This window comes from Podarcis cretensis, assembly GCF_951804945.1.
Source record: "Podarcis cretensis genome assembly, chromosome: 3".
In the NCBI taxonomy this organism is placed as follows: Eukaryota; Metazoa; Chordata; class Lepidosauria; order Squamata; family Lacertidae; genus Podarcis; species Podarcis cretensis.
In genome coordinates, this window is record NC_137172.1 from 55,571,911 (window position 1) to 55,592,164 (window position 20,254).

A 20,254-nucleotide genomic window follows, 5' to 3' on the forward strand; every position below is an offset into this window, starting at 1 on the left:
CTGAACTTAAATACACAATAAAACAAGCGTTGAAAACATTAAAATATAAACATCATCTCTATATCTACATCTATGTATCTACTGTGTAGCATTTAAAGCAGGGTCAATAGTTTTGTGTGGTGGACTGGCTGTCTGATCAGTTGGCCATGAGCCCAGTTCAGTGGCAAGCTTCTTCTAAACCAGTGTTTCCCAGCCTTGGGTCTCCAGCTGTTTTTGGACTACAACTCCCATCATCCCTAGCTAGCAAGACCAGTGGTCAGGGATGATGGGAACTGTAGTCCAAAAAAAGCTGGAGACCCAAGGTTGGGAAACACTGTTCTAAACAGTGTGGGAAAAGGTCCACACTGAGCTCATCATGTGGTCCTGATGAACAGCTCAGGGCTGATTCACCTGGCTTGTTTCAAACTGGGCTGACCTTTTCTATATCACCTGTTATGAGCCATCACAAAGCAGCCAGCCAAATGCATACCCTTAACCCCCCCCAAAGCACCAGAACTTTTGTGAGCTGCTTTGCTCAGAAATCCCAGAACAAACCTGCTTGTGCGATGAGCCTCTGCATGTGACCAATCTGACTCCAGCCAAGCAAATGTCAATTCAGTTTTAAAATAAATCTCTATAAAGCTGTTCTACACAATACACAGAATGTCACTGTAGAATTGTGGGCTTAAAATCGCTTCAGATTTCGGGTGGGAGGGTGGTATCTTTAAATGCCCCCATGTGTAAATCCCTCTGTGTGCATGACAGAAAGAGGACTTCTCTGAAGTCTTCTCCTTAATCTTCTGGTTTAACTACATGGAAGAAGTTCAAATGGCAATGTTTAAAAATATGACTACCTCACTCTCATGCACAGTCTCTGCAATCCAGAATTCCGCCATCCCAATCTTTTACTTCATTCTGCAAGTGTAGTTCTGCTACACTTCAGTGTCAGGAGAATCAGCCTTCCAAACAACAAAACCAAAAGGGATCAATATCTACACACACACACACACACTCAAACTTTATAAACTTTCCCCGTCAAGCTTACGCAAAAAATAAGCTTCCAAATAAATTATTTGGACTTGCTTCTCACTTTCATTTTACAGTGGTACCTCGGGTTAAGAACTTAATTTGTTCCGGAGGTCCGTTCTTAACCTGAAACTGTTCTTAACCTGAAGCACCACTTTAGCTAATGGGGCCTCCCACTGCCGCCAGAGCACGATTTCTGTTCTCATCCTGAAGCAAAGTTCTTAATCCAAGGCACTATTTCTGGGTTAGCGGAGTCTGTAACCTGAAGCGTATGTAACCCGAGGTACCACTGTATATGTTCTGTTTTCAGAGGCAGCATCTAAAGACATCACAGAGGAAATGCTGCAGGTATGCGCTCCCAATGTTGAAGAACAAACTGCCTTCTGCAGATTGTCTTACAAAACCTAATCATGACATGCGATGGGAAAAGGTGACTTGCAAATGACTCAATGAAATGAGCAAAACCGTATGTTCCAAAATAATTCTGAAAGGAAAGGGCAGTGGGGAAGGAGCCTGAGAATGTGAGCCAGTAGGAATAGATGGAAAATATCTTCCTAATTTCCCTCCTGCCATTTTCCATTGGCCAGTGAAGACCTTTGTTTTACTAGCAGGCTTTTGCTGCACCATCTTAGGTAAAGGGTCTGTGCTGAGGACTGGTTTTTATCTGTCACACTTGTGTTCCTTGCATTTTACTGATAAGACTTGTTGTGATTTTCATCCATATCATCTGCCCATATCAGTATCACAACCAGATGGGTAGGGTACTATTAGTAGTAGTAGTAGCATTATTAGTAGTATTAGCATTTAAAAGCAGTACTGCCTCTGATCATGGAGACAGAGCATAGCCCTCATAGCCATTTTATTTCTAGCAAAGTCAGTCTCTTATGCTGCAAATGCAGAGGGCATACGAGAGCATCATTTAAATGCCGAGTCATTCTAAACTGTCACAAACACTCACATGCCTTACTTCTTCACTTTTTCCTATTGGCTAAACAAGTTTGAATGCTCAATCAAGGCTTGTCAATTCTCCTGGACTTCATTGACTGGGAATCATTTATCAGCTTCTGCACAAAAGCAAATCGCATGCATGAAAGACAACACAGACTATATTATCCTTCAGGAAACAGCATTCATATGTTAGAGGAATGGTGGGGGGATATCCTTTAATGACCTTAAACCACTGGAAGCAAAGGAACAAAAACTGTCACCGACAAGTTCCACTCAGAGTGACAGCAGTGCAGTTGCTTGCAAACCCCGAAGGCCGCACTGGACAATGGCCTCCAGTTGAACTCATATTTCAGACACTTCCTCTTATGTTTATAGTTTTACTTTGGGAAGATGAATTATTCTGCCAATTACTGTCATCTTTGGTTTCTTCCTCTAAAGAGCAGATAATAAATTATGCACATATTATCGCAACATGGGAGATAAGGAGTTTTAAAGCTAAATGCTGCAATTAAAACACGTTTTAAGAGCTATTCGATTAGAAATACTTCTTGGATTGTTTGCTTTTTCCCTTTCTCCTCCCCCTCTGGAAAAAAAATTCAATAAAAATGAGATTTCTTTATTCACCTCAAGGAGCGATCTACTGTGGAAGTTGAACAGAAATGAAGCTTTAGTGACCTATTTATGATCAGAGGTTATGATGTTGAATATTACAGAAACAATTCTATTTCAGCTGGTCAGTGGGATTAATTTCAACCTAATAAATAATCAAAGGTGTTCAGGTTGTGTGACTTCTTCTGTGAAACCTTTTTTAATTTACCCAGGCCTTTTAGATGCCTTGATTTTATTTCTGTCCTATCCTGGCCTTTCTGACTGCTGTGCTTTTTTGATTTCATATTTATTGTTTAAGGGTTTTGGCATTATTATTTAGAAAAATTCTGATTTTCCATAGGTCTTTTATTGGTTGTTTGTTTGAGCCGTTCTGGGCACAAATCTTCATGGAAAAGCCTGGTATCAATTTTGCCAAGCCAACAACAAAGAAAGAACTGGATAATTGTGGCTTGTAGCAGAATGTGATCACAAAAGATAGCCGCTATCCTGTTGTAAATTCTACAAGCATTGAGTTCTGTTCAGTTATGGGTTTTCCTTCAACATCTAGACCAGACTGGGGGCTGTGGGAGCAGGAAGAGGAAAGGGAGAGGATGTCCTGTCTTAATTGGATGGCTTCATCAAATATAATCCTCATATACCCCATTGTCAGGGTTGTTAAGTGGGTAACATGTCAGGATTGCCTATGGGGAGCCCAGTCCAAACGAAGGTTACTGGATGGCTTTGAGTAAGTGACGACAGTGAGAAGAAAGGCACTGTGTACCTCGCAGGGTTGTCATGAAGGCAAAATGGGGGGGGGGAATGAAATTAGAGACATGGTCATGTGGTTTAGGCAGTTTCTCTTGTAGGATTTAGCTTTGTGCTCATAACCTTTTGCAGCTTTCCCTCTTGGAAGCAGGGGAAAAAACCCATTCCAACTGCAGAGTAGAAAAGTGGAAGACATTTCTTTTTTCACAGTTATGAAGAGCAAATCAGCTTACTGCTTTGCAAAGGTGAAATGTGTGTGTCAGTTCATCATGTGTTTACTTTCCTCTTGTAGCAGAAAAAAGAAAAAGGCGAATTATAAAAGTATGAAACCTGCATATTTCAGTAGAATCCTGAAGGGGATTCTTTGGAGCGAGATATGTACATATTTCCTGCCTCAGAACAATGGCTTGCCTCCTGAGCATCTGGAAAGTGACAGAGGGAAAAACCTGCTGAAAGAATGAATTATATTTAGACAAGTGAGACCATACCTTTCCTCTCATTATCCTCCCAGTACTATTTTCCTCCCTCCTGTCATGTTAAAAAAAAAAAAGCCATCCCCCAGGCAACTGGCTGCTCCCTTTCAGGCGTTCAGTAACTCAGACGAACTGGAAAGATGCGCCAGGGAAGAAGAAGCAAGTTTCTGTGAGATTGTCTGAGAGAAAGAATTACTACCGTATATACTCGAATATAAGCCAACTTTTTCAGCACATTTTTTATGCTGAAAAAGCCCCACTCGGCTTATACTCGAGGTGGGCGGCAGCGGCGGCGGCGGAAGGACTAGCGGCCTGAAAGGAGCCCTTTCGGGCTGATTGTTCTTCCTCCACCACTGCTGCTACCACCAGGTTTGGTGTGTGGTGAACCGGCTTATACTCGAGTCAGTAAGTTTTCTCAGTTTTTTGTGCTAAAATTAGGTGCCTTGGCTTATATTCAGGTTGGCGTATACTTGAGTATATATGGTATCTTAATAAAAGGAAATACTTGAACAGTTTAAAAGCCTATAGAATTGTTGCCACTTTCAATATGGCAGTAGCTGAAGTTTAGAGCTGGAAGCCCAACTTTACAATTTTGATGTAATTCTTTTGCAACAAAGAGTCTTGTGGCACTACCCTTAGGCCTGGTTCAGAGGCTGGGGCAAAACACTGCAGCTAGAATGTTGACAGGAAGAGATACTGCTTAGAGATTATTGTGATTAGGTGGCAGATACATTGAGAAATACTGCTGCTGCCACTGCTACTAGCTAACAAATTGATTACGGCTTAAGTTTTCATGGACCAGAATCTGATCCAGCTTCACAATCCATAGTTTAAAAGTCGCTTTAAAAAACAAAAGAAAAAACAAAAGAAAACCCTGACCCCTTTGTTTTCAACCAGCCTTGGGTTTATACAAACATAATGCTAAACCTTGGTTCTTTGAAAGTAAATACTAACCACGTCCTTCTGCTGGCCAGACAAAACAAGGAAGGGGGGCATCAAGCCCAAGGCTTCACTCAGCTCATTATAGCGAACCGAGTGTTAAACTATGGCTCAGCATTACATGCAAGCCAGCCGCACATCATTCCATTCCTGTGCACTTTTAATTCAGCCCATCAGTTATTCCATAACAAATATTCCACAGAGCCTCATAAACCACCACGGAATATTTGGAAAGTGGTCTTCACTCAGTCCTCTGCATTGCATATTTTGTTTTTGTACTCAGATGTTGAATGATCCCACAAGAGGCACTAAAGGCCACCAACCTGGATTGCTTTAAAAGACAATTAAGACAAATTAATGGAGGATGAGATTTTCAGTGGCTACCAGCCACAATGACTATACTCTGGTATAGTTTCCATAGGTATCATCCAAAAAACATTTTGAGTCAAATCACACTTGCTTATAAGCTCTCTTCCTCTCATTCACACACTACATATACCTTAAATATAGTACTAATATCATCAGAAGATTTATGAATTTAAGCACCCAACAGAAACTAAAAAAAAATGACTTAAGTATGTAGGCTACTATAAAAATATTTAATAGTAGAAAAACCTGTTTTGTTTACAAAAACACTCCTTATAATCAGAAATAATCAATTTCTATCTCCCTTATTTCCAATTCTTGCTTAATATATCGCATGACTAAGTTCAATTTATTTAAAGACTCACTAGAGGTAGAGCATAACACTGATGTTAATTTTATCAGCCCTAACTGCTCCCATCATTTCCAAATTAATTCCTGTTTGATTGATGCTTGTTCTTTCTTCCAAGTCTTAGCATATAATATTCTTGCTAGGGTGAGTACATTCAACACCTGGGTTTGAAATTTCTCAAGAGCTACCACACATCACGATTAATTTAAAAGGCATAATGAGAGGAAAGTAATTAGACTAACCTGGAAGATTTCTTTGATCATATTTATAGCCACTGACCAGAAGCTTTTTGCCTTCTGGCATTTCCACCAGATATGGAGAAAATCTGCCTACACTTCTTGAACCAGCATTTACCTTCTCTGGTCTTTTCAGCCATCTTTAACATTATAGCACATACCATGGGGTCAATCAAGTTTCCTGTCACATCCCTCCACCCCACGTTCTCCTCCTGCACGTGAAGAACATAGGGAAGTGCATTATACTGAGCCAGAACATTGGTCCATCTAGCTTAGTACTGTTTGCATTGATTGGCAGTGGCCTTCCAGGGTTTCAGACAGGAGGGTTTCCCAGCCCAACCTGAAGATTCCAAGGATTGTATCTGAGAGCAGCGGCATGCCAAGCATGTGCTCTACCACTGAGCAGAGTCTTTCCCTGTAGCTAGGATGGAAAGGATCATTTCTTTCACAATTAGAAGGCTTTGCTAATGTGCAAATTAAACCACACAGCATACAATGACCAGCAATGGGGTCTCAACATTTTGTAGTAATTTGCCTTTATTAATGTTATGATATGGAGGAAAGATTAGAATCTGTCAAGTGAATTTAAATATAATAACGGTCTTAAAAGAAATAAAAAAATTACTTCCAGTTGCACTTTAGAGACCAACTTTGTTATTGGTATGAGCTTTCATGTGCATGCACACTTCTTCAGATACAGTATCTGAAGACGTATACATGCACACAAAAGCTCATACCAATAACAAACTTAGTTGGTCTCTAAGGTGCTACTGGAAGGAATTTTTTTATTTTGTTTTGACTATGGCAGACCTACACGGCTACCTACCTGTAACTAGGTCTTAAAAGAAAAACTAAACAACTGATTTGTCCTTTGAAAGGACAATAAAGATCACACACTCACACACACACAAATAAAAATGCATCCTATCATTAAAGCAACAGCTTAACTGTACTAGTCAGAAATCTAGTCGAGCCAAGCTATTTTTTTCTTTTGTACTATACTATTTTCAAAAATATAATATACACAAACTCTTCACAATGCTGGTTTTGGAGGAAAGTTGCTCCTCTTTGTAGGCAGAGAGAGTTAATCACAATCTTTCCACATGTGCTGGACTTGTTCTATAAAAGTCAGAGGCCTGTGGGGTTTTTCATGTCTGCATGTAGATCAGCAAAAAGACTAGCTGTCCCTCCACCAGGATTTCATCTGTGAGTTTCCCTTAGTTGTGCTCATGCCCTACAGCAGCTTCTGGAGACAGCTTCTCTACAAACCCAGATTATGATGGATCATTAAATGGTGCAAATTAATGAAAGAGTCACTAACTCTGTCTCTACCCACTCCCAAAAACTCAGAATCATAACCTCAGCACTTGATAAACATGGTCAGTTTTTCTACATCAATGTGATAAAGCTATTTGTATATAGAATAGAATCATAGAAGGGACCATGAGGCTCTAATCCAACCCTCTGCTTTACCAACTGAGCTTTTCATCTTCCCTATTCATGGAGAGAGAAAGAGGTGGGTAGGACTTTCTTCTATCCTGCATCCAACTGCTCAGCCTACCTCTCTCCAGAGCAAGTGCCTGAATGGATTGCACCAGCAATTCTGGCCCCATAATTCCTTTTGTCTCTTTGTTCATAGTTACGTAAGTGCAAATGTCAGCATAGTTCCTATGTCACTTGAATGAACTGGAGAGAGCAAAATCAGCAAACCCAAGTCCTGCCCCAAACATCATGCGGATGTAACATGAAATGACCTACGAATGTGCATCCAGAGGCTTTGAAGAATGAGTTTTCTGCCCTAGAGGTTCTCAAGGTGGCAACAAGAGTTATGTTAGACTATTTCTACTTACCTACCATTCCCAAATAGCCCTGATCACAGGGTTATCTTTTCCCACCCCCACAGATATTTAAAAATAAATAAAGAAAGGGCAATGCCGGGGGTAAGCTGGCATTTATTTTGAAGGCCAGCTGAGGAAACAGAAAGTTCCTGGCAGAAGATGTAGACCAGAGAAAATGAAAGGGCTGGGGAAACTGCCACTGGTTTCACTGGCTCTGACCCACCTTTAACTCTATGCAATTAGACAACTAATGGTGCACTGGCCACATCTTGCCAATTCAGTGTGGGCTGGATGAGCATCATGAAAATGAGCATTGAGATGCACGTTTTCATCTGCATCAGCTATGCAAGTGGAAGGCTGCTTCTCTCCCCTGCTGGATAGATGAAACCTATGGTGCTTACAATCATGTCTTCCTTAAAGTCATGGCCCAAATAGCATCCTTTCCCTTTGAAAACCCTGGAAGGATCATCAAATGCCATTTTTCAGCTGGCACTGGTTTTCTGCCAGTCTGCTGATCAGATTTGTATATTCATAGGGCCAGCACAGTCGGTACAGTGTGCATCATCCATAATGTTGGTTCCCTACATAAAATTGCATAAAATTATAGCCTTTGTGCCTATGCTTTTTCCCCAGATACCCAACTGTTTTCATGCTCTGGATTCTCTGAGTTGAACTGATTTCTGACATGTTCTGTGAACAAGCTGGCTGCGTATGGATGCTATTTGACATAGTTACATTAAAGGATACTGTTTTGCTTTTAATCTGATTAATGTGCCTTGACAGTTGCCCCATGCAATGCAGCAGCATTTTTTTAAAAGAACACAATCATGATTCTTGATGCTGTGATGCCTCCTGCTGCAACAGCAAATGAAATGAGCTCAGGTACTCTGTCAACAGAGGAAACCAAATGCCAATGTTTTTTAGTAAAAAGTCAAGCAAGTTGTTAGCAATTTTGCTACCACTTCTCACAGAAAACAAGGCAGGCATTTTATGTTTTTTTAAAAGAGCACATTGCCACACCATGTACAAACCTATGCAGCAGCTATGTCATTATTTGTAAACAACTGACACCCCCAAGTTTATTTTAAAGGCAGAATAACCCTGAATGAAACTAGATGTCTGAAGGAAATGGCAATCCCTATCACAGGGTGATATCACAGGGTGACGCGGGTGGCGCTGTGGGTAAAACCTCAGCGCCTAGGACTTGCCGATCGTCAGGTCGGCGGTTCAAATCCCCGCGGCAGGGTGTGCTCCCGTTGCTCGGTCCCAGTGCCTGCCAACCTAGCAGTTCGAAAGCACCCCCAGGTGCAAGTAGATAAATAGGGACCGCTTACTAGCGGGAAGGTAAACGGCGTTTCCATGTGCTGCGCTGGCTCGCCAGATGCAGCTTGTCACGCTGGCCACGTGACCCAGAAGTGGCTGCAGACAGCGCTGGCCCCCGGCCTCTTAAGCGAGATGGCCGCGCAACCCCAAAGTCGGACACGACTGGCACGTACGGGCAGGGGTACCTTTACCTTTTATCACACGGATCCGTAGGTAAACTGTTCCCTTCAGAGGAGATACCAGTGGAGAAGCCTAGTTCAGCTACTGGTGAATCTACAGGTGGCAAGCAGAGCTGTTGCATAACTGAATCAGAGGAGGAGTAAATTTCTCTTACTCAATTTGGGCACCATCTTAGACCATGAAGATAACCCAGCCTTCACCAACCTGAAAGCTCCCATTACAGCCATGCTGGGTAGTTGTAGTGCAAAACATTTGGAGGCCATATTGTTGTCGAAGTCTGGCTTAAACCTTCCCATGTCAGCAGTTTCTCCCCTGACATGAAGAAATGGCTCTCAGGCACTTTTCTTCCAACCACAGCAAAATGCATCTAGACACCCTCTCTTATTATTTATTAAGATGATAAGCAGGGGTTGACAACCTAAGACCCATGGGCCACAAGCAGTCCACGGAGGTCATTTAACTGGCCCACGAGCTGTCCCTGAACCGAGCCACCCGCTCGGCAAGTCCCCACGCGCTGTGCTAAACCAGAGCAGCACAGTGCAGGGACTCACTTCTGCGGCGCTGGAAATTGCGTCTGTGCAGATACAGACGCCAGAAATCGTGGGCCACAGAGGGATCTCCGCTGGAGTGAACCTGCCCAGGCGAGGTAAACCTTGCCAACCCCTGATGATGAGAATAGAGGGGAGAAACAGAGGAAGCATTACACACGTTTCCACTGGTTTTCTTCTGCCTTTTTTCCACTGCTGCTAGATAACTTGGGAGAGAGCCAGGTTCCCAGACAGATCTTCTGTCAAATATCACGTTTGCCTCAAGAAGAAACACAGGAGTCAACACTGGTTGTGTAGCAATGGTGGGAGTGTTGAACTAGGACAAGGAGGGCACAGGTTCAATTCCTCACTTAGCTATGGAACTCAACAGGTAACCTTGTGACAGTCACAATTACACAGCCTAATCTACCTCACAAGCTTGTTTTGAGTATATTAATGGTGGGCACGGGTGAACCATTACACAACTTTCAACTCCTTGGATACAAATGTAACAAACAAACAATCCCCCATGTAAAGCAGAGGAACCGAGCTTCTGATTTAAGCGTGGATTCTCCACCCATACTGTACCATAAAACTTCAAGAACAGAAGTGCAGGACCTTAGGTTCATCAGCCAAGAAGCACCATATTTCTCCTGGTGTGGATGTTATTGCAGTTGGCTTACTCATCTAAATATTTGCATATGCATGCACCATAGCACTGTGGAGGTGTCTCCTTCTCTTCTGTACTTTGCATAAGTAACCCAACCAAAATAATGTCTGTACTGGCTCACTGGATCCGCCCCCCGGCAATGTCATGAACCTTTAAGATTGTATCTAGTGCTGCCAGTCCACTTGTGCAGTCGAATTTCCCCCATATCTCCACTCCCCATGCTTTTCAGGCCCCATAAAATCTGCTCCAGAAGGTCGAGAGACACTCTGGAACATACTTTGAGGGTGCATGGGGGAGAGGAGAGAAAGGGGAAACCCTGTTGCGCAAGCAAAACCCTGTGCATCTCACATTAAGCACAGTCAAGTGGGTTTTTATTTTAACTGTTCATAGTCTCTGCACACCACATTTCCAAGCAGAGCTCTTAATTCCTGTGATTCCTTTTTTAAATTGTAAGCAGAAAGACAGCTACGTCCCCAACATGATATTCTGCCTTCCTGCAATGGATAGGTAGAAGCGTCATGCTATCTATTATAGAAAGGCAGAATATCATGATGCTTATGATGGATCTAGGAGAGCTTGAACATAGTGCTAAGAGAAAATTGGTGTTTTAAATCATCCAGAGATATCTGAACAGTATTGAACCTGTAATGTATTATCTTGGGTTCCCACATCTAGAAGCACCACTTTAAGTTAATTTTTCATTTACAGTTTTTTGAGAGGACATCATCAATAATTCTTAAACCACGGGATGTATACTTCAGTGATTCTGTGAGGCACTTATTTTATATCATAGCAAGACTAACTCAAGTGTCAGATTATATTATATTACTATATTAAGCATATAAACATTTGTTTACCTATCAACATCTAAACATTTTAATTTTGAATACTTTGGTCACAGATTAACATTAGCTGCACAGTTAAAAAAATGCATCTTGACTCCTTGAATACAAGAAATTGACTTATCATTAAATAAATCCACAGAATCAAATGCCTAGTTTTCACTGAATGTAAGGGTGCCTGGGCACTATATTCTAGACCAGGGGTGGAGAACCACATGCCAAATGTGGCCCTTCAGGAGAGTTGACCCTCAGGTGACATCCCACACTTGCTCTGCTTCACACCTAAACGTCTTTGCCTGGCTGGAATGTGTCCCTGAACTCTGATAATTCCTCTTTATTGCCTGGATGGAGTAAAGAGAAGAGAGTGTGCAGCACTAGACCACTGAAGAATAGCAATTTTTGTATTTGTTGCTATATCCACTTTGGCATTTGGCCCCATCCATCAACGGCATGTGGCCCTTGGAAGTTGCCCACAAAGTAATGTGGCCCTCGGGATGAAAAGGTTTTCCTAGCTCCGCTTTAGATTGCCGTCTAGCGTGTATATAATTGAACGCTCCTCCAGATGAAAAAGTCTCTTTTGAGGAACCGCTGGAACTTCATATTTTGTTGGACTCCAGCTCCCATGAACCCCAGTCAGCATTGCCAATGGTAATGAGGTGATGGCAGCTGTGGTCCAACAACATCTGAGGGGCTCCAGCTCCTCCATCTTTGCTCTACAGAAAAATGTGGATTTGAGGGACGAGAGCCTTCTCCCTCACATGCTACCTTTCTATGTGGAAGGAATTTTGTTCAGGGGACAGGGGAAGCTAGAGCCGCTTTCAGTCCTATACGCTCCAAGCTGCATCCTGAAGTGCTATACCCAAGACCCAGATTTACCACATCAAGAATGTTTGTGGGGCTGGCCTGGCCCTGTTTGTCTTTTCCCTTCAGGTTCAGAGGACTCCTCCTCACCTCCAGCTCCTGACAAAATGGAATCTGATTCCTGGCCCCTAACGGTTTCCATCTTAGGCAACAAAACGCCTTGGGCTGGCCCTGCTGAATACTCAGTAAATAATGTAATATTAACACTGTAGGAAAGGGAGGTGTGGGTTGGCTGCCAGCAGCAGTGTCCAACTGCTCTGTTGCTGCTTCTGAAATGAACAAAATGTGGTTTATCAACCTTGCTCTACTTAGTTATGGCTAACTCCAGAGAGGAATGTATATTCTTGAGACCATTCAAGTTATTTTTGGCTGCCATTGTCAAACAGCTTTTCCTTTCAGCGCAGCACAATTTACTTAGGCTTATTCAAGACCTGGATATGCTGATGCAGCAAAATAAAATAAAAAAGAATAAAGGCAGCTTTTATTTTTATACAAACATGTCTCAATAGGTGATGACCGCTCAAGTGTGGAGAAACATCAGTGCTGGGTCAATTTTCAGGAGGGCAGTCTGCAAATGCACAATGGCTGCTCTTGTGTGCAAAAACCACAAGCAGCGGTGAAAGCAGATACCTGATCATTTTAAATAAATCAAGGTAATGCAAAAAAAAAACAACAAAAAGGACATTGAACCATAGCAGAAATTATAAGAGCAGCAATATGGCTTGCTGAGTATTCCTGGTGGTGGTTGTTTTAAAGCTGTCACTCAACTGTCAAGTGGGGGAATGCAGTTCTTTCATTACAAAAATGACATTAATGAGCTGTGTGTGCGATTCTCATGTTTTTAACCATTTTTCCAATTAAACTATTTTCTGTGCTGGTGAACGGCTTGTGAAATTGTCTCTCCTCTGAAGTAAGTAACGTACACAACTGCAATGTGCTTTTGGCATTCTACAAAAAGTGTGAAGCATTTTCAGGTCATTGCCCAGTTCTTTGTAGATTTCTCTAGTTATTGCAGATGTTGTTATATTCTTTCTTCAATGTTAATATTACTGAACTTGTTTCATTTTTGCTGTGAGCTGCCTTGGGATTTTTAATGAAGGGTGGTATAATGGTGTTTTAATTAAATAAATATCTAACACTTAATGAGGGGCTGGTTGAGCATCCATTTCTTTGGTCACCCATACTTGTTTCCTTCCTTCTCCTCCTCTGCCGGCCACTTCAACAGAATTAAGAGGAAGTGGCAGAAAATGTTTAATACCCCTCTCATGAACTCCTATACTCTGATGTAGCTCAATAAAGCCTCCTAGAACTTCTGGAAATCTCAGAAGAATGGCGAGTAAGCATATCCATAAACTATGAGCAAGCATATCCTGTCCTTTGTCTTTGAATAAGCATCCAGGAGATATACCGTATTTTTCGCTCTATAGGACGCACTTTTTCCCCTTCAAAAATGAAGGGGAAATGTGTGTGCGTCCTATGGAGCGAAGACGCCATAGCCCCGCGACCCTCTCCCGGCTGGAGAGGTGACGCGCGGCTATGGCAGGAGCCTCTTTAGCCGCCCGCCACCTCTCCAGCTGGGAGAGCGCGTGCAGGGCTAAAGAAGCCATTGCCCCACGACCCTCTCCCAGCTGGAGAGGTGACATGCAACTATGGCAGCAGCCTCTCCGCTGCACCTTTCCGCTGCTCCCTGACCTGCTCTTTGGGGCTGGTGTTGGGCTTCCCCGCGCCAGCCCCAAAGAGCAGGTCGAAAGGAACCTGAAGCCTGGAGAGTGAGAGGGGTCGGTGCACACTGACCCCTCTCGCTCTCCAGGCTTCCAAGGTAGCCGCCTGAACGCACCTTAAACGGCACCTTGTTTTAGAGCGGGAAAACAAGAGGGGGGAAATTCTCTCCCTCTCTGCGCAGCACCTCCTGCCGCTTCGCTGAAGGGGCGCTGGGCAGAGAGGGGGAGATTTTTTTTTTTCTTGTTCTCCCCCCTCTAAAACAAGGTGCGTCCTATTGTCCAGTGCGTCCTATGGTGCGAAAAATACGGTAGCTAGTTTTCACAATGGTTCAACAGGACTGAACTGGTTAAGACCTTTAGTAATGTAAGTTCAGAGTCCTTAGGGAGGTGGAACTAGCCTCACAGTAATTTTCTGATTGGCGAAAAAGGCCCCTGACATCACAGATGGAGCAAATTTAATGGTAGGGTCAAACAACAATTCATCTTGGGAAGGAAGTTGGCTTCTACTGGTCTCTTATTCATATCCATATGTGAGACTTTACTCTCTACTTTTGACTTCATGGAAATGTCCAAAGATGCTGACTCTCAGAAGCTCTCTTCTACAAGGAACTCTGCATATCTTCTGAATCCCAAGAGCCTGCTCAAGCAGATAGCATGGAACTAGAGCTAGACTGGCTTTATTAATATATTTGAATGCGGCCTTCCCTCTTCTTCCTTTCCACATTTTTCCTAATACAATTAATCCAATTTAGACATTTGGCTTTGTTAAGTTTTAAATAGCAAGCAGCTATTTACAAACTGTTCCTAGAATGCGATGGTAGCTCTGTCAATGTTATTTATTTATTTATTTATTTATTTATTTTTACACTGCGGAATAAAACTAGCTTTTTCCATGTGTCTGTGATTCTCTTTGATAATAATCTAGTTAATCCCATATTTGGCTATGATTATATTATATATTACCAGACAGAGCATTCCACACTGCAAGAAAATGCAGAATAAAATAAATATAAAGCAATTATAGTTAGAAATTAAGCTTCAGGATAAAATCTAAGTCATGTGACCCTTTAGCAGCCTTTTGATCTATGAGACCAAAAATTTGAGTTGCAAAATGTACATTCAATAGCCTCCATTTGTTCTCATTCCCTAAGACTGAAGATATGCCACAATACAGTATTATAACAAAGTTCTCACATCTGCTGATGTAACCACAGTCTTTCATATCAAGTATTTCTAGCTTAGTATATATTTAAAGACAGGCTTTATTTATACTTGGAATTTTTAAGGTTTTAACTTTTTTGTTACCAACATCTGACTTTTATTGACAATTTTAAGGTATGTTTTGCATTCTATGTAAACCACTTAGAGGTTCTGACAATTAAGCACTATTAAAAGATGACAACAACAACAACAACAACAACAACAACGTATTCTGCATGAGCCCCACTGGAATGGAGAGCTGAGCAAGAAAAAATTATTTTGAAACACTATGGCCACATCAACAGACATAAGAGCTGTGTTATACAATATCTGGCATTTTTGAAACCTCGGTGAAGAAAAAGATTGACGGTCCATTTCTCAAATAAAATCATTAGTCTCATAGATTTCTAAAGGAACGTCCAAGTCTCATAGCTTTCATTTCCATTCTGTAAATTAATTCCTAACTGTAATTTCTTCCAGTTATTTTTGGCAGAACCTCCTAAGATGGAATGTTTTGTTTCTTTCTTCTAGCCCAACCCTGTCTAAGAGGATAATCTTGAAAGCTTGCAGCTGTAGACTATGCTACCACTCAGTGGATTTGTAACTGGCTGACTGACCGAACCCAAAGGGTGCTCATCAATGGTTCCTCTTCATCCTGGAGAAGAGTGACTAGTGGGATGCCACAGGGTTCTGTCTTGGGCCCGGTCTTATTCAACATCTTTATCAACGACTTGGATGATGGACTCAAGGGCATCCTGATCAAATTTGCAGATGACACCAAACTGGGAGGGGTGGCTAACACCCCAGAGGACAGGATCACACTTCAAAATGACCTTGACAGATTAGAGAACTGGGCCAAAACAAACAAGATGAATTTTAACAGGGAGAAATGTAAAGTATTGCACTTGGGCAAAAAAAATGAGAGGCACAAATACAAGATGGGTGACACCTGGCTTGAGAGCAGTACATGTGAAAAGGATCTAGGAGTCTTGGTTGACCACAAACTTGACATGAGCCAACAGTGTGACGCGGCAGCTAAAAAAGCCAATGCAATTCTGGGCTGCATCAATAGGAGTATAGCATCTAGATGAAGGGAAGTAATAGTGCCACTGTATTCTGCTCTGGTCAGACCTCACCTGGAGTACTGTGTCCAGTTCTGGGCACCACAGTTCAAGAAGGACACTGACAAACTGGAACGTGTCCAGAGGAGGGCAACCAAAATGGTCAAAGGCCTGGAAATGATGCCTTATGAGGAACGGCTAAGGGAGCTGGGCATGTTTAGCCTGGAGAAGAGGAGGTTAAGGGGTGATATGATAGCCATGTTCAAATATATAAAAGGATGTCACATAGAGGAGGGAGAAAGGTTGTTTTCTGCTGCTCCAGAGAAGCGGACACGAAGCAATAGTTCCAAACTACAAGAAAAAAGATTCCACCTAAACATTAGGAAGAACTTCCTGACAGTAAGAGCTGTTCGACAGTGGAATTTGCTGCCAAGGAGTGTAGTGGAGTCTCCTTCTTTGGAGGTCTTTAAGCAGAGGCTTGACAACCATATGTCAGGAGTGCTCTGATGGTGTTTCCTGCTTGGCAGGGGGTTGGACTCGATGGCCCTTGTGGTTTCTTCCAACTCTATGATTCTATGATTCTATGAAATCTTTTTTAAAAAAAAAAAAAGCAAAAGGTATCCCCAATTAATTGTGCAAGCCAGTTTTTTTAGAAAAAATATTATTTAAATGCAAGCTCTTATGAAAGGTGCAGGTGGCAGGCACAACCTGAGAAGAGACGTTTCCTGGTACAGTGGTACCTCGGGTTAAGAACTTAATTCGTTCTGGAGGTCCGTTCTTAACCTGAGGCACCACTTTAGCTAATGGGGCCTCCCACTGCTGCCATGCCGTCACCACGCAATTTCTGTTCTCATCCTGAAACAAAGTTCTTAACCCGAGGTACTATTTCTGAGTTAGCAGAGTCTGTAACCTGAGGCGTCTGTAACCTGAAGCGTCTGTAACCCGAGGTACCACTGTACTTTCATTTATACAGCATACATAAGGGAATGTCTCTTCCAAAATGGCACTTACTGCATGCAACGCAAGGGTGGGCTAACCTGTTTTAGGCCCAAGGTCCACAATCATTCTTGGCTAACTCTCTGGGGGCTGCATGTCAGCTGTGCATGTGGTCAACACACAGACATATTCTCACATGCACGCACACCGTGTACACAGGCACACAGTCTCCCCCACTTCAACTGACTTTTGCATCCCTCCCTATTCTTCAGGTGACTGAGCCAACGAGCAGAGAGGAGGCGATCTGCATCCCCATTGCAGTGCTGAGCTGGGCAGCTGAAGTTTAAACTGCCAGTATGGGGATGGAAACCACTCCATCCCAGCTTGACTCTAAAAACAAAGGCATTATGCCTCTTTGTTCAAAAAACTAACCAACAAACTGAAACTGACACGGGGACAAATAGAAGAAGACGCCTTCACCCCGGTATGGTTATCCTTTATCACATACACAGCCCAACAAGACAACAGCAAGAACTCGTCAACAGCATTCGAATCAATCTGGCTAACCTGATCCAAAAACACGCACACACCCCACTCACACACGAAAACATAGTTCACCACAGCCAACCAAAGACAACCAACCACACCCCAGGCCGCCACCAACCTCTCTCACAACAAAGGAATGCAAGCAAATAGTAAAGAGAACCCACACAAGTGACGCTGACCCAAAAGCCCACATATATACTAAGTCAGGGGTAGGCAACCTAAGGCCCGTGCGCCAGATATGGCCCAATCACCTTCTCAATCCAGCCCGCGGACAGCCGGGGTATCAGCATGTTTTTACATACCGTATTTTTCGCCCTATAGGACGCACTTTTCCCCCTCCAAAAATGAAGGGGAAATGTGTGTGCGTCCTATGGGGCGAATGCAGGCTTTCGCTGAAGCTTGGAGAGCGAGAGGGGTCGGTGTGCACTGACCCCTCTCTCTCTCCCGCAGGACTCCCTAGGCTGCGGATAGCAGCCTGCTTGCCCGGAGCGCGGGGCGCACTGAAGCAGAGTGCCCCGCACTTCAGGAAGCTATCCTTAAGCCTGGGGAGCCCACGGGAGTTCCCGCGGTGGGGGGGGGGTTCTTTATTCCCCCCCAAAAAAATACCCCTAGGTGCGTCCTATGGGCCGGTGCGTCCTATAGGGTGAAAAATACGGTAAGTAGAATGTGTCCTTTTATTTAAAATGCATCTCTGGGTTATTTGTGGGCCATGGTAATTCATTCATTTCCCCACCCCACCCCCCAAAAAATATAGTCTGGCCCACCACATGGTCTGAGGGACGGTGGACCGGCCCATGGCTGAAAAAGGTTGCTGACCCCTGCACTAAGTAGAATAGAAGCATTGCCACCCGACTCCACCCTACTCACCATTCCCCCCACCTCTTTCCCCCTTTTCTTCCTAATGTAACACTTATGTTTCACAACAAATGAAACTGATTTGTAGAAAACGCAACTTGAAAAAAAGAGACAATGCACGTACTTTTGTAAACTAAGAAATTTTTAATAAAAATATATTTTTAATAAACGGCTGTTTTATTCATATGCAAACTTATGCCATATTATTGATTGATCTATTAAAATAACTCAGGCTAATGAAAAATGCTTGCTTCAGCTATGCGACAGTCCTATTAAAAAAAACTCATGTAGCCTAATATGAGGTTAATGATATGACTATCATGCTTGTGTGCAGCTGCCTTTATTCCAGGCATACCTTCCCCATAGACAGGACACTAGGTAAGGCAGAACCTCAAGCTGATCACCCACCCAATCTTAAATGCATCAACAAATTCAAAATGCCAGCTGAAATGAAAAGAATTGCTTGAGGGGTTCTTCTTGTTGCCGCTGCTTGCTTAGAAAACAACAAAACTAATATTGAATGCAAGTACCGTTTCTATTCTCCATCTCTAAAATTAGGTAAACCACCATATGGTTGCTTCTTTGCAAAGCTATAATTTCCCCACCCCCCTCAAATGTTGACTGAGATTCTGGCAGTTCTTTAAACATTAGGCCTAAAATATAAACAAACAACTCCAGCAATCATTCATTCGAAAGATCCTTTATTATTATTTTTTCTCAAAACACAGCTCTCCATAATGAAAAGGAATAAACATGAACCAAGATTGCTGTAGTGCAACCTATAATCCTCTTGATGGAGGAATGGGGGGGTGTCGGGGGGGGGAGCACTGCCGCCCCTGAAGAAGCAATGCTTGATTTCTGGCAGCTTTTTTGGAATTGGGCTGGCGCATAAGCAGCCATCGAGGGAGATCGCTGCGCTTCCTTGCCACCCCCACAACTCCAAACAATATACAAGGGAACAAATGTACGGCACAGCTACTCAACTAGGAAGTCTCCGGGGATGTTCTTCCCCAAGCAACTGCGCACATGGTGAAAGGGAAGAGACAGAATCCTTTACATCTAGACAAGGGATCATTTGTAGAACGATTCTATCACATTTCTTAATAAAAACAATGGCTGGCATTCACTCTTGGGGCAGTGGGTAAACACTCTGGGACACAGCCCCTGACACTGGGATGCCCGGCCTCCATTGAAGGGGATTTGGGGTGTGTGTGGGTGTGGGTGTTATAGAGCATACAGAGATGCATTGTGTGCTCCCAAGAGTATCTGCAACTTGCCCTCCCAGTGGGAATTTTCCTAGTTTTAAGTACCAGTACATGAAAATGAGGGACGTGGGTGGCGCTGTGGGTAAAACCTCAGTGCCTAGGGCTTGCCGATCGCATGGTCGGCGGTTCGAATCCCCGTGGCGGTGTGAGCTCCCATCTTTCGGTCCCTGCTCCTGCCCACCTAGCAGTTCGAAAGCACCCTTAAGTGCAAGTAGATAAATGGGTACCGCTTTATAGCGGGAAGGTAAACGGCATTTCCGTGTGCTGCGCTGGTGCTGGCTCGCCAGAGCAGCTTCGTCACGCTGGCCACGTGACCCGGAAGTGTCTCAGGACAGTGCTGGCCCCCGGCCTCTTAAGAGAGATGGGCGCACAACCCTAGAGTCGGACACGACTGGCCCGTACGGGCAGGGGTACCTTTACCTTTACATGAAAATGGGTTAACTCAGCCCTTGGCTTACAGACAAATACAACAGTATCACTGAACCACTGAGCTGGAGGGGACCCTGAGGGTCATCTAGCCCAACCCGCTGCACTACAGGAACCGTTTGCCCAATGTTGGACTTGAACCAACGAAGCTGAGATTAAAAGTCTACCCCCTGAGCTATGTATCCCCTACCTGTAAGGTCAAACAAAAAGTGACGTGGAAGGTTCATAACTGGATCTTCCAACTTATTTCTGTTGACACTTAAAAGCAGGTATGAGAGGGGATATAGACTGGGATTTTCCCACTGGGATTTACTTTCCCCCGCTGTGCTCTTTC

At 43.3% G+C, this 20,254-nt stretch overlaps 1 protein-coding gene and 1 long non-coding RNA gene across 6 annotated transcripts in view; both read right to left on the reverse strand.

Moving 5' to 3' along the window:
• The window catches only part of TULP4 (TUB like protein 4), a 103,316-nt gene that overhangs the window by 33,935 nt on the left and 49,127 nt on the right, over positions 1-20,254 (reverse strand). The gene's annotated exons all lie outside the window — the stretch shown is intronic.
• Positions 739-17,447, reverse strand: LOC307213298. The gene is made up of 4 exons (XR_013837468.1): positions 16,904-17,447; positions 3,637-3,728; positions 1,973-2,069; positions 739-788 (listed from the first exon to the last, which is right to left on the reverse strand). It is a non-coding gene; the product is annotated as an uncharacterized lncRNA (long non-coding RNA).